The 15,894-nt window shown below is 37.0% G+C and overlaps 1 protein-coding gene across 1 annotated transcript in view; it reads right to left on the bottom strand.

Annotated features, from left to right (window-relative positions):
- The window catches only part of ARHGAP29 (Rho GTPase activating protein 29), a 51,566-nt gene that overhangs the window by 34,710 nt on the left and 962 nt on the right, over nucleotides 1-15,894 (bottom strand). The window lies entirely within an intron of this gene.

Raw genomic sequence — 15,894 nt, forward strand, 5'->3', positions numbered from 1 at the left:
GTTTATATACATAGACCAGTCTTTTGACTTTGTGGGGGGGAATATATATAACCTCATTTCTCTTGATGTGAAAATCTTACTATAAACAAGGCAACTTGTATTTTTGCACAAATAGCTTATTCATCTGCTCTCATGAACATGATTAAATGCCTTGTCTTTGGTAAATGTCTACCATGAACTAACTCACTCACTCTATGGATGTTACCACTAGTTTAAGACAATGAATAAATGCAACTGGATAAGAACACTTAAGACAGTTGTGTACAAAGCTGCTGGGCCACAGCCAGTGGCAGAAACGAACCACCACCCTCTCTATGTCTAGTCCCCGTTTTGAGAATCCCCTTTGTAAATTGCTGCTTTCCTGGGATCAGCTGAGGAGTGTGTACTTCAGCTCCACTTTTACTTCCACTGAAATACAGGAGCCTCAATTCTGGTTTTAAGTACCACTTCACATTTTCTGCATAAATCCCAATGTCCTTCAGAAGAAAGGGAGAAGCCAGACAGAATAGTCTTGCAGGGTGGTGACGAGAACAAGCACATCAACTGGGAAGCAATTTCCCCAGTATCTGAATATCTGGATCCAGAGCCTTTTATTAAAGTTTCACCTTATGGAACGTGAACAGTCAGTTCTTCATCGCTTCCCGTCTTGAAAGGATTCAGAAGAAATAAGTTTGAGTAACCAACATTTCAATCTGCAAGAGCAACATCTTGGCTAAAAGACTGTCACCTCTTATTTACTAGTAATCTCAGTTTTGGCATTAAGGTGAATTACATCCTGTTTCCATTATGTTACACAAAAGGATCACGTGGTATCACTAGTTATGCCACCTAGTCAGGGGGAAAAAAAAAAAAGAAAAAAAAAGAATCAGCATTGCAATGAAGCTGATCCAATGTAAAACAACTTGAAACTAAAATCACGTTGCTATAACCTTCATCGGTGTCCGTATTGTGTACTACGAAACGGTCAGCACTCAGTTCTGAACCTGATCCAGACTATGAGACTTCCCAGTGAGCATCACAGAGTAGGCAAAACAATCATACAACAATGAACTGTGTGGAATCACCTAATTCCTATATCTGCAGTTTGGGAAACAGTCCTAGATTAATCCATCGTTTTATTTTTGCCCTCCTCCACCTATCAGCCCCATTCTAACATGACTAACAGCTTGCCCTATTTGTTTGATATGACAGAGGTCACTATCACACTCAAAACACAAGAACTAATCAAACATGGTGAAAGCATGTTTTACACCTTGGTTTGACTGTAGTAAAGTTGAGCTATGTCACTGCTGTCTAGTCTTAAGGAAGCTTTTGTAAGGCGATAAACATATAGGCCAGACATGATTTTCGTCAATTGTACAGATATAAAATGAACAAATTTTTTTTCCTTTCGTGGTGGTGTAGATATGTTATTTGTTGGTTGTCACAATTGAGGAATGATGAGAAAACAGCAGTCTTAGCTATTGTATTTCTCCCTTTATTTGACTGTACAAACGTGCTGAAGAGGTAAGGAATAAAACTTGAAGAATTTATCCTTGTAAAATCTGTAACAAGGCTGGAAGCTGCCAAAGGCACTAGTGAAGTCATCACATTTCAACCCTGTGCTATGATGCAGAATTAGAAGCTACCTACCCACCGCTATGTCAAGAAACTTTGTACTTGAAGCTTTCAAAATAGCAAGCTAGCCAGTCTTAGCTTTTTTGTTAATCAGTATCATGGCAACCCTTGTTGTCATGGCATCATTAAAAGACACTACACCAAATTCATACAGTCTTTGGCAACATATGCTCCAGAATCCCCTGCAACCAATATTTTAATCACATTATATTGCAGCAAAAGTGACAATTTATAGAAATAAACAGTCAAGCAACCTATTCAATGAAGAAAGTCTAAGGAAATGTTAAATTTGACAAGGAATAAGGAAAAGAAAGGCATAAATATAGGAACCCAAACCCTTACATTTGACATAAAAGCACTAAAGTTTGGGAGTTTTTAATATACAGATCCAATCCAGTGAGAATGCATGGAAATTTCCTACAAATAGCTTATAGTATATTGAAAGTAGCAATGTTTGATTTCATTTATTATATCCAAAGTATTTTTTATAATATAAAAAAGGATTCAACATTTGGCAAGTCAGTTGCCTATTTTCTGTTAAACTATTAAATCTGACTTTAAAATTAGGTTGTAAAAATTTAGGTTAAAATTATAAAGCAACTGGTATTTACAGGGGTTTTTTTGTACTTTAAGGGTGGAAGTTCTCTCTTGACTTTTTGAAATAAAAGGGGTAAAAGTGCAGGTTTACAATTTTTGCAGAAAAATTGCTCTTGGATAAGACAAAAAACTACCCTGTTAGTTCAGCCTTCCAGGTAAGTTCTCTAGTATGATGAACTTTTGTTGTGTACCACAAATACCCAACCAGCCCTTTCAGATTTATCATCTGCTGTCATGGACTGCCCAAAATATATCGGTCTATCCATTTAGATTTGACCATTAACCATGTTGACTAGCCTCCGTGATGTTACTGTTAGCTGTGGTGGGTTTTGTTTGTTGTTAAACTGGGCTACCATTCCTACCCTGTTTTAATTATGGACCAGTTCTGTACTTCTAAAAACTCAAAGCTTATGTAAGAAGTCCTTCTTGCCTATGCAAATAGGGTAAACCAAGAATAGATCCGTTTTTAGAAATTAAAGGAAAGTTGTAAAAATGAAGATGTCTTTAAAAAAATCTTTTCAGAAAGTCAAGCAGATAGATGCTGTACATGCAAAATACATTACAGTAATCAAAATCTTATAATTCTGCCTACACTGAACGCAGTTAAATATTTTCATTATGTTAGTTTGCTAACTGACATCAGCAGAACAGCTGTTACTTCACATTCATTTCACATTTAAATTCATAGATGAACTCCCCATTTGTGTATGTGGGGAAGTCTTTCGGAAAAAAACTACCACAATGCAGCTTTTCATTAATCTATTTCAATATGCTGTATGCCACATTCCTTCAACTTTTGTATTCTACTAGCCTTGAGATTCCAGTCAACTAACCTAGATGTGTTCAGCCATGCAGTTTAATCTTTAGAATACATTAATCTTTTATTAACCCAAAATTTAAAGACCAGAAACCAGTAATGAATATTGCTGGAGTTTCCTTATTTACCTGTTTCTGACAAATGAGAATGAACACACTACATGGCCATTTTAAACACTGTTCATATAATTTCCCTAAGTCTTCTAGGATTTTAAGAATAAAACTAGGTGATGATAATGCTTCAGCACTTTCAGAACACATTTTAAGTTAGAACTGTAAATTGTCAAGTGGATGTAAAACTACGTTCTTTACAATGAGTATATGTGCAATAAGCCTGATCAGTCACATTTCACTAGAAAGTCATATCCATCAGGATTGGCAACTATACTTTTAGTAGTATGCTATTTATTTCTTATTCAATGGCATTTCACTAAAACTTAGTAAAGTAGTCCCTGGACTGAACAGTAGCCAAAGATACCGTTAAAATAAAATGAGAAAACTTCTATGCTTTAAGCAACTATGTTCCTTGCATATTGGTTCATGTTCTGAAAACATATGAAGTAATACTCAACTTTCACAGTACAAATTTCCGAAAAAAAGAACAAGTCGGAAAAGGAAATACTATACCCAGAAAGTTGATCTTACCATATCAAGCTGGCACAGAGAAGTAGTAGTATGAATGTTTGTTTTATTCACTCAAAAGAAAATAAATTTAACCTTTGCTAACCCACATCAAGAGATCGTAAAAAAATACTTAACCTTTAACTCATTTTACTTTTAGTCTAAAAATACTATTTGTTCTACATGGCTGCTCCTTCCACTTTTAGCCTAAGTCACTGATTGAGTGAAGAAGCTGTTTTATTCCTGCCAGCCCACCTAGTTTTCAAAAGACCACACAAAGCCAGGATTATGAGATTATATGGTGTTTAACAAGAGGTGCATTGCTTTGTGCATTTCTTTTAAAGGATCTTTTAAACACCATTACAGACTGCTATAGGATGTAATAGCACTCCATTTCTGTTGTGTTGATTAGAAGAAAAAGCTTATACAAAATCAACTTATATTTTAAGTGGGATTCAAATCACTACAGTAGCAGCTAGTACCTTTAGTTGTCTAGAAAACTGATAAACAAAGGATTAATTATTGGAAGTCCTGCTGAACAACCACCCAAGAGATTAAAGCATGACTATATAACTTGCACAGGTGACAAGAGAATGATGAGCCACTTGAATGCTCAAGGGGAAATACTTTCAAAATCTACACACTTCCCAGATTCAGGAACAGTCAATCCCCTCTGCAACATGACATTTTGCTATCAGATATTTCACACCAGAACATCTTTGATGATTTCATGTGAAGAGAAAATACAACAACACTGTCATTATAGCGGTAACCCATGTCACACTGGCACTTGCATGCCCCAAAAGACAACAGTAGCGCACTGCAAAGCTCACTATGCATTTTTAATTGAGTAGTATTTCTTTACAAATACCTTGCAATAGAAGGGTGAAAAAGACAAACCACTGAATCTGTTTGCTTTACGGTTCTGGATTTACACAGCTGTTTCTCCCTAGTACCACTGAAGTTGTCATTCCAGCTAGTCAATGCTAAATTAAAAAAAATAACCAAAGGATGTGCAGGCCAGTAAAAGCTACAGAATATGAAAATTACAATAGAAACAAGCAGAACTTGGTCAACTACATATTTTAAGAGTAGCCCCATTAATTTAGTTTTTCATCCAATAGCATGCAGCATTTAATGTTGTATAACAAGTCTCTGTTGTTACTAAGAATCCAATTTATTTACAGGCTCCAGACCTATTGCTTTCTTTCCAAATTAAGTTTTCAGCCACGTTCTCTAAAATCTCATGTCTAGTCATCAGCCAAAGACAGCTACAGCTAGAAAGAGTTCTCCATCCTTGCTGAATTTGTTTGCTTGTTCTTAATGCAAGGTCTTAAACATGAATATCAGAGAGCACTTAATTTGACCACTCTGCAATCTTAATCCTACTGTCAGTTTCCCCTTCTTCACCACTGGTATAAACTAATTATCATGGTCACTTTCTCAAGGCCCTTCAAAGTGTCTTCACTCAACTATCACCATTCAAGTATGCTACTAAGCTTTCACATAGACAATTTGCACCTTACTAAATGAAGCACAAAACACACGACTATCCCTCCAAAAAGCTGTCTCTTTCAACTGCTCTTCTGCTGGTAGTAGTCAACCTACTTGTGTGCTGAGACCACAGCCCATTTTGTTGACAAGTACTATTCTGTTTCTCTGCATCTCCACACTAGTGATTCCAGTAAACATTTTTTTCCCCCCACTTATTAGCATCAAAGAACTTCTGGACAGACTTCTTAGTTCCATAGTTGTGGTAGCATCTAGAACAAAGTACCCCATGTGCAATCAATGCATAAAAAAAAAAAAACACCACCAAACCAAAATCACAAAATAACTTAAGCATCCTACTAAAGAATCCATTCATATCACCATCAACACTAAAACAGCAATAGGAATTTGTGAACACTGAGCAGCCTTTAAGCTAATGCTTCAGGAATTCCCTGTCCATAACTATTTCAGCAACATCTGATCTTACAAATAAAGCTAAGAAAATGTTGTAGTCCAAAAGCAGAACATCAACTGAGATGCTAAAATTTGTTCACAACACAGAGCCCTAAACTGATCACACCTGCATGAACTGGAATGATTTCAATACAATGCTCAGAGAAGAGCATCCTTTGGAAATCCTGTACTACAAACCCAAAATTTGGCCCAAAATCCTAGAGATGTCAAAACCTCTTGTTAAGAAGGCATGGGGTGAGAGAGAGGGCACAATCGTGCTTTATCTCCACCCTACAAATATACTTACTACCACTTATTGATCTACAATCCTGCAATTCACTTTAATCAAAGACAACATTATTTTCAATGCATCTTAGCTGAAACTTCCTCACCAGGTCTTCAAATCTTGTAGATTACTAAAACTAGAAAAGGATTAAGACATCGCAAGAGTTAGAAGAAACACTTTATTCTTGCCAAAACAAGAGCCTCCCTTTAGCATTCAAAGTATGCATAGCCTTATACATAATACCATGGTCATTCTATGTCTCATACATAAGTAGTACCAACAGAACTTTTCAAAATGCAATGAACTGCTGCAGCACTCACCTGTGGGCCCCGAACCCATGTTAAACACAGCACAGAGAATCAACACATTTGAAAAAGGGAACATGCTATATTATTACAATAGCTTTTTACAACTACTTAAGTCATCACAATTTGAATCTTGAGCATTATTATTTCTCCCATACATTGTCCAATACTCATTTACATTAAAAAATAAAAAGTCTGTATGTTATTTCACATACAGACATGCAAGAAGTTGAGAGACCAAAGTCCCAGTATTCATTCCCTGATCATCCTTCTAGACCAAAGTGACCAGAGTGATTTTAAATGCTGCTTCACAAGCAAAAGGACTATGTAAACAAGTGCCCTAACCCTGTCCTGTAAGTTCCTTTAAAAGCTTTTCACTGCTCCATGCATTAGATATATTTTTATTGCCATTTGAAATTTAAACAATAATGGGACTTTCATTGCCACTTCAGATTTAAGCAGTAACTGAACTTGCTCAAATATGTGAAGTGGTTTAGTCATGACACAAAACACAACTCTGAAGAGGTAAGTTTTATAAACCAACCTTCATCTTAAGTTTACAGAGCCTGCAAAACAAAGATAACCAGAATTGGCAAATAGGAATCCCTACATATTTTTAAAAAATTAACCCAAGAAAGTACCTTCAAACAGTAAGCAAGGTGAAAAATGGTAAAAAGGAAAACTCCTTTATTCAGCTAAGTCACAGCCGCTACAAAAAAAACCAAGTCCTATGTTTTCCAGTTACACTTTTCTGTAATTAATGTCATTAAGATGAAAGTTTAACCCAAACATAACTATTTCCTACAGCCTCACCTGAGTCACTCCAACCTTCTATAAAAAGGGGCATGTTAGAGAGACAAAGGAATAGAATCCCTACTTTCCTTAAAAAAGGGCAACAGATACTTATGAAGATTGAGGCCCAAGCTCTGCAGCAGATCTCCTACCCTGCCATGCAGTTCTAACTCCAATCCATTAATACGACATTAGATCTAATGTAACCAAATCACTGCAACTGCCAGATGAGACAAACACTTGCTTGGAATTAAGAAACAAGTCAGCTTCAGTTCTGTGTTCTAGCTACATAAATAGAAAGAACAAACACTCCCGCTGAAACTGTTAGAAAAGGAATGATTTAGTCTATAAAATCTGCATGAAGTCAAGATCATTAAAATGACAGACAGTCACAACTCATAACACTATACTGTTAGGCATACAAAAGTTACATGTACTGATGTTCTTGTTTTATGTTTCAACTTTGATAAATTGATGCATCAGACAAATGAGAATATGGAATATTTTTGTAGATACACTATAACACATTCTGCCAAGAGCAGGAAACTACTTTAGGGCAAGGTGTTTTTGTTTTTAAACACAAAAGCTCCTATCTGTACACAGGAATTGTTGGTAAGAACACAAGTCTTTATGGATAAAATCTTATCTTCCAGGTGTTGGGGTAGAGTTCTTTGAGATATAAGTTTTTGTGTCGAAAATGTTCCCCTGCTTAAGTGCAAACTATATGAGAAGAATTTTTGTTGTTGAAAGACCTAACTTTACATTTACATTCAAAAAGAAAATCTGATTATTCATCCTCTTTCTCGATACTCACCTTTCATCTTTCTAATTTTGTAATTTCAGTTTCATTAGTCTAGCTGCTGTGATGGAAAGGGAAGGTAATTCTAATTAACTAAGTAGCTAAGGCTCTTTAAGCGTATTGAGATTCTTTTGTACATCAGAAATGCAAGAAGGAAGAAGAATGGAGTTTTGCCTTGTAGTACGTTTTTTGTACTTCAAGAGCAACATAAAAATGGAAAATGCCTGTGCCCTCTTATAAACAGTTCAGAGTTTTCCTAAAGACAGATATGCTAATTATTTAAGTCAACAAAAATATCCGGACTGCACATAAGGGTTGATTTTACATTTTAAACACTCACAGGCCTCCAAGACCCCCCACCCCCACCCCCAATCTTAGACACTATAGCAACAAGTGAACATTTGTTCTGAAGGAATGCGGAGTATGCAACTGGGGGAGGGGTAGTACTATCAGCCACAAACTTATCTGCTGGTCCACTAAGTTATTATTTAACTTCAATCTTCCCTGAAACTGAAGAAACAGCATTTACTATCCAGCACTAGCAACCTGCATTTAACCAGCAGCTTACACTTTGACTATGAAGAACACAGCTTTGCTTGAACTGAACTTCCAAAGGAGGTTGGGTTTTTTCCTCTGCTTGTTCAGAGTACTGGGAAAAGCAGAATTGTTCCATGACTGCAGATTAACTATGCAGTGCTTCTAATATTGCAAACGTGCAAAGCAAAAGAAAAGGCAGAAGAAATGCCCAGCTCCTCTGGCTATGGTCACAGCGTCTGAAAGTCCCAAGACTCCCTAACAAAAGCCTGCAAGCTGGTGTACTCATAGGAAACAAGAAGCTTGGGCAAAACAGGTTGTAGAGTGATCCAGAGTGGAATGGCAAGACAGGTGGAAAGTTCTCTCTCCTGGCTTAAGCGTAACATTCCTGGGGAAAAACATGGTCTGCACCTATAGGTGTCTCCCACAAACTTTGACTGTAAACTTCTTTTTGTCAGATTGTTGTGGATTTGCCTTCATTCATGTTTCAGTAGTTGTTTCATGGACATAATTCTCCGTGGTACATAAAACTTCTGCTTTCTTTGCAGAACTTCAAGTTTGAGGAATCTAGCACTGGACAGGAATAGCACTCACATCCAGTGATCTCAGCACTTTCTGCTCATAAGAGAGACCAGGAAGAAAGGATAGTGTGAAAGTAAGGGAAGCATGGGAAAATGACCAGGAGGTCTCTGGCTTACTGTGGTCCTAGAGCTCTACTAGGAGAAGCAGTTTACAGGCCTGCTTATTTTTTTCCTTCAAGTTTTGCCATAAAAAAAAGCATCAGAAGCTGTTTAAAAAAAAAAATCATCACTACTATTGGCTTTAGGTTCTTAACAATAATTTCACTTGTTAAAAAAAATTTAAGGAAGCATTTACTCTGTTCTTATCCTTGTATACATCCTTTACAACTCTTAGCTTGAAAGACTATTCCACATTTGTCAAAGAACAGTTTTAATTTCAGATTGACAGAACTAATATTTAGAAGTGACTCCTACTTGGAGATATGTGGAAGGGTGTACTATGGAATTTCCAGGTCAGAAAGACCGGAAGCACATGTCTTTACATATAAGAAGAAGGTTTTAGCAAGGCAAGTTTAAAAGATGACTGTCAAATCCAAATACGCCAAAAGCTCACAGCTAAGAAGGCTGCTTAATTTGCCATCTATAAGGGGCATTTTCTGCTTGCTGTTCTCTCCCCTCCCTGCCCCCTTGCTTTCATATACCCCTGTCAAACTCACCATTCAATGCAGGAGATGAAAGAGTTGATACCGGGTTTAGCAGTGTATGCTGTCATGCCAGAGCAGTGTTCCACACCAACTCCACCTAGACCTTCAGTCTTGTTCCATTTTAACCTCTGGCCACTTGTTCCTTTGCCAGCCACCTTCTCCCTCTTTTGCTAGTACTCAGTACAACCTTACAGTCAGTCAGTTCGTGGAACTGATCTGGCTGAAAACTAGTTCCTTTTTTCCTAAGACTAGTTTTCAGGCAGATCTGTCCCCAGAAGTGGCTTGCTATGCAGACACCAGTGAACTACTGCCAGTGCCAAGAAGTGGTGAGATCACAGCAGCTCACGCTTAAGTTTCTTCTCTAAGCTGCTGTGGAAATACACTAAGCATGGTTTAAAACAGAGCCCTAAACATAACAAGCTTTGTAATAAGAAAAGAACAATTTTAGATGCATCTTGTAGATTTTTCAACGGTTACAGAACTGTACCATCAATTCAGCTATTGGTGGGGAAGAAAAACCTGTAATTTCTGCAGGAGCACCTTCAGAAGTTACTCTTTCCAGTTGCCCTGGCCTGGTTTAGTCCTGGCTTCCCTGCTACTGTGGCTCACAAGGCCAATTCTGCTAGTTCTGCTATGGGAACAATAACGTCCAAAGCAGAAAATTGTCAGAATTCACCTTTTAATACCTTATTTGGTTCAGCAAGACGATGAACAACATTATTACAGGCTAATACATTTAAAGCATTGAGTTAGTTCCTTGTGGATCAAGTTTGAATAAAGCTACAAAGTACAAAAAAGGTCATATTTTAATAAGGTACAGAATTATTCTTCAGATATTACAAGTGTATAACACTTCAGTGGATTCTTGAAGTGATTAATGTTAAAATTCCACTTCAGACTATTAGTCAACAACCTCAAATGTTGTGGTTTCTGTAACAGGATTTATTATCTACTAGACAGTTTGTTTAACCCTTTTTTTGTGCTACATGGAATAACAGAAACAATGTACTACAGTTTATGTGAATTCCTCTGCCTTTCCCCAAGGATTCTTGAAGGTCATTTAATCAATTCACAAGCAGATTGTTTACGCATTTGATAATCACTATGTTCTCACAGTCCCTAAAAGTTACCTGCCCTGACAGCATTTTACTTTCCCTTCTCCCATAAAGGCTTTTTTTGTTTGTTTTGTGGGTTTTTTTGTTTGTTTTTTATTTAGGACACAAAATAGTATCAAACAGAAAACCAGTACCATTTTCCACAAAAATTTTAAAGAAATCAGTCCAACAGCCCTCAAAACAGAAGACCCCAAACATTCCTTCCAGAGACTGTTGCAGAGAGGTTACTTTATCAGATCCATGTTTACAACAGTTTGCCCACCTACCAAGTATTCCCACTATGAGGTGTCATTAGGTAAATAGATTCAGTTTAAGGTGTATCAAAGACAGCACCTTTCACTGAGAAACATCAAAATTGGAATAAAGAACAAACAGCAAAATTACACCTACTATTATAAATTATCATAATTTCAATCTATAATCTTCACTGCAATAGCAAATGAACTTCAGATTTCCCTAGCAAAACAGGACAAACTGACTTTCAAAAATACCGCCTCAGAAAAAGGACATTAATGTTTTACACTATAAAAAAAAATAAAGAAATAAAAATCAAATGCTAAAAATACCATAGTGCCTTAATCATACTAAAAATATGGACAGTATAAAAAAATGTATGCATTATCAAGCCTGGAAGGGCTGAAATCGTTCATCTTTGACCCTCGGGCACTACATTCAGTATACAGTTTCTGGCTTCTTATGTAGCACGAGATTAATACCGATCTCTGTGGTGCTAAAGCAAGGTTTTGATGTCACTAGAGATTACAGGTTCCTTACTTTGAGGAAACTATTTAACTTGACACACCTTTAAAATTGTCCTACTGGGCTGAATATCTTATCCTTCAAAAATAAGGACCTGATAGGTTTCAAGTTAGGTAGCATTCCTGATCCTTTTGAAAGTATTGGTGCTACTATAAAGAGGATGAAGACATTCCTGACCAGGCCATCCAGCTCCACCAGTATTTTTACCTCTGCTTCAGTTTAAAAATAAATAAATAAAATCTTATCAGACTCTAAGAAACCAGACAGCAAAATCTGATCCTCAAAGAGAAATCTGTGATGAAAGGCAAGAGCTTTATCTTGCTATTCTGTTTTCTAAGATATCTGGGAAAAAAGGTATATTAGCACTTAAGAATAAACTACAATTTACATTAGTTGAAGATAGGATGAATTGAGGAAGAAAGTTTTGCTCATGAGAAGGATGCAGAATTACCCACATGAAGCACACAATATCACACTTTGAAGATTACGTCAAAGTTTGTGATAAAGCAAGCAATAATTCCAAAATATATTCTGAAGCACAGTCAAGATTATATATTAAAGTATAATTACTCCTGCACTTTTAAACCACATGCAAATTTTACCCTTACAGCTATTCATAATGAAACACAGTATTTCCCACAGTCCCAAGGGTAGCCCTTATAGTATGAAGCATGCATTACATTTCTTAAAAAAGTAAACAGCAGATGGCCCAAAACTAGTAGCTAACAATCTTCAGACTAGGGAAACAGGAATGTTGCCCCCATCTCCGATGTAATACAAGTAAAAGCTACTATTTACTGTTTAAAAGTGAAGCACTTAGTCTGAGTTCCTAATTAGAAGATATTTTACTGTCTTAAATATTCTTTTGTGTGGTGCTTTTAAACCTGAGTAAAAGAAGAGCAAAGACCACACAGGGGCACCATTTGCTTAAAGCAACAGTGGAATTTATTATATACAGTAACAGCACAGACTGTAGCATCACCAATCTCATACATAAATACCTATTCTTAAATAGATTCTCAACTTTGCATATCTATGCAATAAGCAATACTATTTTTGAACCGATAAATTAATAGACTTGCATAAGGGTTTAGGTTGGAAGGGACATTAAAGATCATCTAGTTACAATCCCCCTGCCATGGCAGGGACACCTTCCACTAGACCAGGTTGCTCAAAGCCCCATCCAAATTCTCTAGTATAAGTTAGTAAGAGGTAGGTCCTGCATTTTTTGTCCCAGGAAATAGCTTACATGCTTTCTATACAACTTCTATGAGCTATAGGCGTCCTTATACTTTGAAAAGATTGGACAGTACATAGCCGTTACCCCACACCTCCTATTCTCCAGAAGAACATATTATGCATGTAGAAGTTGCCCAGCCTCAAAATTCAACAGTGCTTACTTGCAGACACATTAAACCCATGCTTTGGGACAAGAATTAATCTCCTCAAGTTACAGGATTTAGCTTAAGTATACCTCACACATTTCAAATTCTTAAGTATTTTCAATACTGTAGTCAGGTTGTTGAGCCCTCAGCAGGTCTCTGTGGGAGGCAAACAACTTCTCAGTTCCTAAACCATTCTCTACCATGGAAAGCTACTTCTCTTCTTGAGTGCCACTACCTCTGAAGATCAGAGACAGCTCCAGCCTTTAGATTGTACTTCACTGTAAGTCCCACCTTTTCAAAGACAGTGCAAGTTGAAGGCAACAATTAGGTTCTCACACTCTCAACCAATAGCCAAAAAGTTACTATTGGAATTCAAAAGACAAAGCGAAAACTCACCAGCTTTCAAGCCATTATGTCTTAACAGTTCTTACTTAGGATGTACATTAAAACTGAAAGAATAACTAAACCAGGGGTACATCAAGAATATAGAAGGCCATCAATAAAACTGAAAACTCAAATGAAGTCTTACAAGTAGCACAGATTGCAGGTAACAATCTGAGTCTTCTAGCTGTTAATTCAACATATACTCTCAAGTTTGGCCTTCCAGGCAGGGATTTCTGAGGAACTGTTTTAATTTTCTTCTTATCAGAAAGGAGAAAAAATTGACTTATTTTGAATCTCCTTGATATATTTCAATTATCTCTGACCTCATGAAGTATGAATGCTACAAATGAAGACCTTTCAGTTTAAACACAAAGACATGATAATGACAATATAACTATTCTTACTAATATCAGCCATATGACACAATCTCGCTCATCTGGAAGTTTAACGATAGAACTGACTATGAGACTGGTGCACTAACTGAGCAGTTCAACCACCACAGATTCAGCCTAGTTCATCAAGTAGAATCAAAAAATAAATTTCCTGTGAAACAGCACTGGATTCATTGTCCTAGGTTCAAAATATGCCCTGACATCATCTTTAATGAAGACATTTGTAAAGTAGCTTGATCCTTTGCCTTATGTGGGATCACTAGTAACAGATTGTTACATCCATTGAGTACAATGCCTAGATTCAAAAGGGAATTTAAAAAAAATACAGCAAGAACTGAAGTGCATGGAACACATGGTATTTCACTCACACAAGAGGCAACTGCAGCTCCCTCATGTCCAAACAGCTGACAAACTTTGCAACTCTACAGTTAAGAAAAGCTATATATTCAGAGGGGGTTTTGTTTATGGGTTGAGGGTAGGGGTTTTTTTTGCGGGGTAGGGTGGAGGTGTTTGGGTTTTTTATGTGAAGTATCATTAAGAAACACGTTTTCTACTTGGTGCCAGCAGGAGATTCCAAATTTTTTAGATTTCAGTTTATACAAACATTGCTGGGCTAGAGTCTGAAAATAATCAAAGGAAGTTACAATGCTGCATTTACCTTCTTTGAGAAGTAATATCCAAAATTTATTCAGCGTTATAACAATAAAACTACTGTAAGAAATAAAGTTATATTAGCATAAGTAATGCCAAGAGAAATAGCCTTGAAATGTACAGAAAATTTGAGATACATAACACTCTCCCCTTAAAAGAGATCTCAACGTATTCACACTACGTATCGACTTGCATTGCTACCATACAAAACACAGTACACGCCTGTAATCCAAAGGCACTTACGGTCTAGTTCAGACACAACTACATGTTATAATCCAAAACAGCTTAGATTTTTCATCCAGGATAGTATCACTACATCAGCAGAAGGCTAAGTGAACCATGGGTCAATAACTGGTAGGCTCTTCCAAGGCAGCTCAGATAACACAAGCACGGAATACAACCATTAGTGGGTACGAAATTCAAGGCGTGCACCCACTGGCATCGCCCTACCTACTGACACAGACCCCAGCAGTGGAATGGCCGGCCCTGGTGAACAGGGAGCTGCATAGTCAAGAGTGAAGTTACTGTGCAGAGAAAGGAATTCTTAAGACAAATCTGCCAAAGCGGCAATACTAAAACAAACAGCAGATGTAGAAGCGAACTGAGGGAATAGTGGTTAGAGGCTGAAAGACCTACAGCAAACTCTAGAACACTTACCAGGCAAATACAAGAGCTCATTGATGGAACCCTGTTGCAGCACTTACATTTGCCACTTCTGAACTGCTTGAAGATGCATGCAGCATATACACATCAAGATTTATTTTTTCTGTAGCTAATAGCAGATTTTTAGTTCTTATTACATATCAACAAAAAACTACATCAGGTCAATAGATTAATGCAGTCCAAAAAGGAAGACATTTATTTCCTACCCCTGTAATTGATTCCATCTTGGAATAATTCATGTAACATTTCAGGATGGTGGTAAGCTGCAAGTGTTATGAGCCAGAATTTTATGTGTAAGGAGTCTGTTCAATCACCTTAGTAAGTTTTTGTTAATTTTTGGACAGACAACTGTAAACATTTCCAAGGATAATTTGGATTGCATTTCTCCATCTTATTTAATGCATCTTCCAGGAGGTTGTCTCCAGCCGACAGTAAGCAAGCCCAATATTACAGCGCTCTCTATAATATGAGATTTTTTGGGACAGAAGTTAAAAAGAACATTCCCAAATGTGGAAAAGAAACATCTCTCCTTCATAAACTATCCTTTAAATGGACAACACTGTTTCACAAGTTAATTCCACAATGTAATATAAAACAAGATGACAACTCCCGTCTCCCATGTTAGTTTTTTGGATCTTCCAAGTCCAAAATTTTAAACTGAACATTAATTAACAATTGTTAATTGTGGCAACCAGAACACTTCAGTATTTTGATAGTCTTTTCCTACAGGATGCCCATTTCAGTGCCAGTGGGCACCAGACACCCCACCTCACAGATAACTCCGCTCATCCCGTGTGCTTAGCAAAAGCACTGTTGACATAAAGTGATCATTAGTCTCAAATTATGTCTCTGTTAAGATTTGTTCACACATTTTGGCAGAGGTATTTCAGCTGTGTGCAGGCTTACTTGAAACACAGAGGTGACTGCAAATTCTCAGCACTCAGGACATCTTACACACCTGCTCTGGATGTTGTTTCAGTTATTAACACGATAACGTTTCTGTAGAAGT

Source organism: Charadrius vociferus, unplaced genomic scaffold (assembly GCF_000708025.1).
Source record: "Charadrius vociferus isolate BGI_N301 unplaced genomic scaffold, ASM70802v2 scaffold163, whole genome shotgun sequence".
Taxonomy (NCBI): domain Eukaryota; kingdom Metazoa; phylum Chordata; class Aves; order Charadriiformes; family Charadriidae; genus Charadrius; species Charadrius vociferus.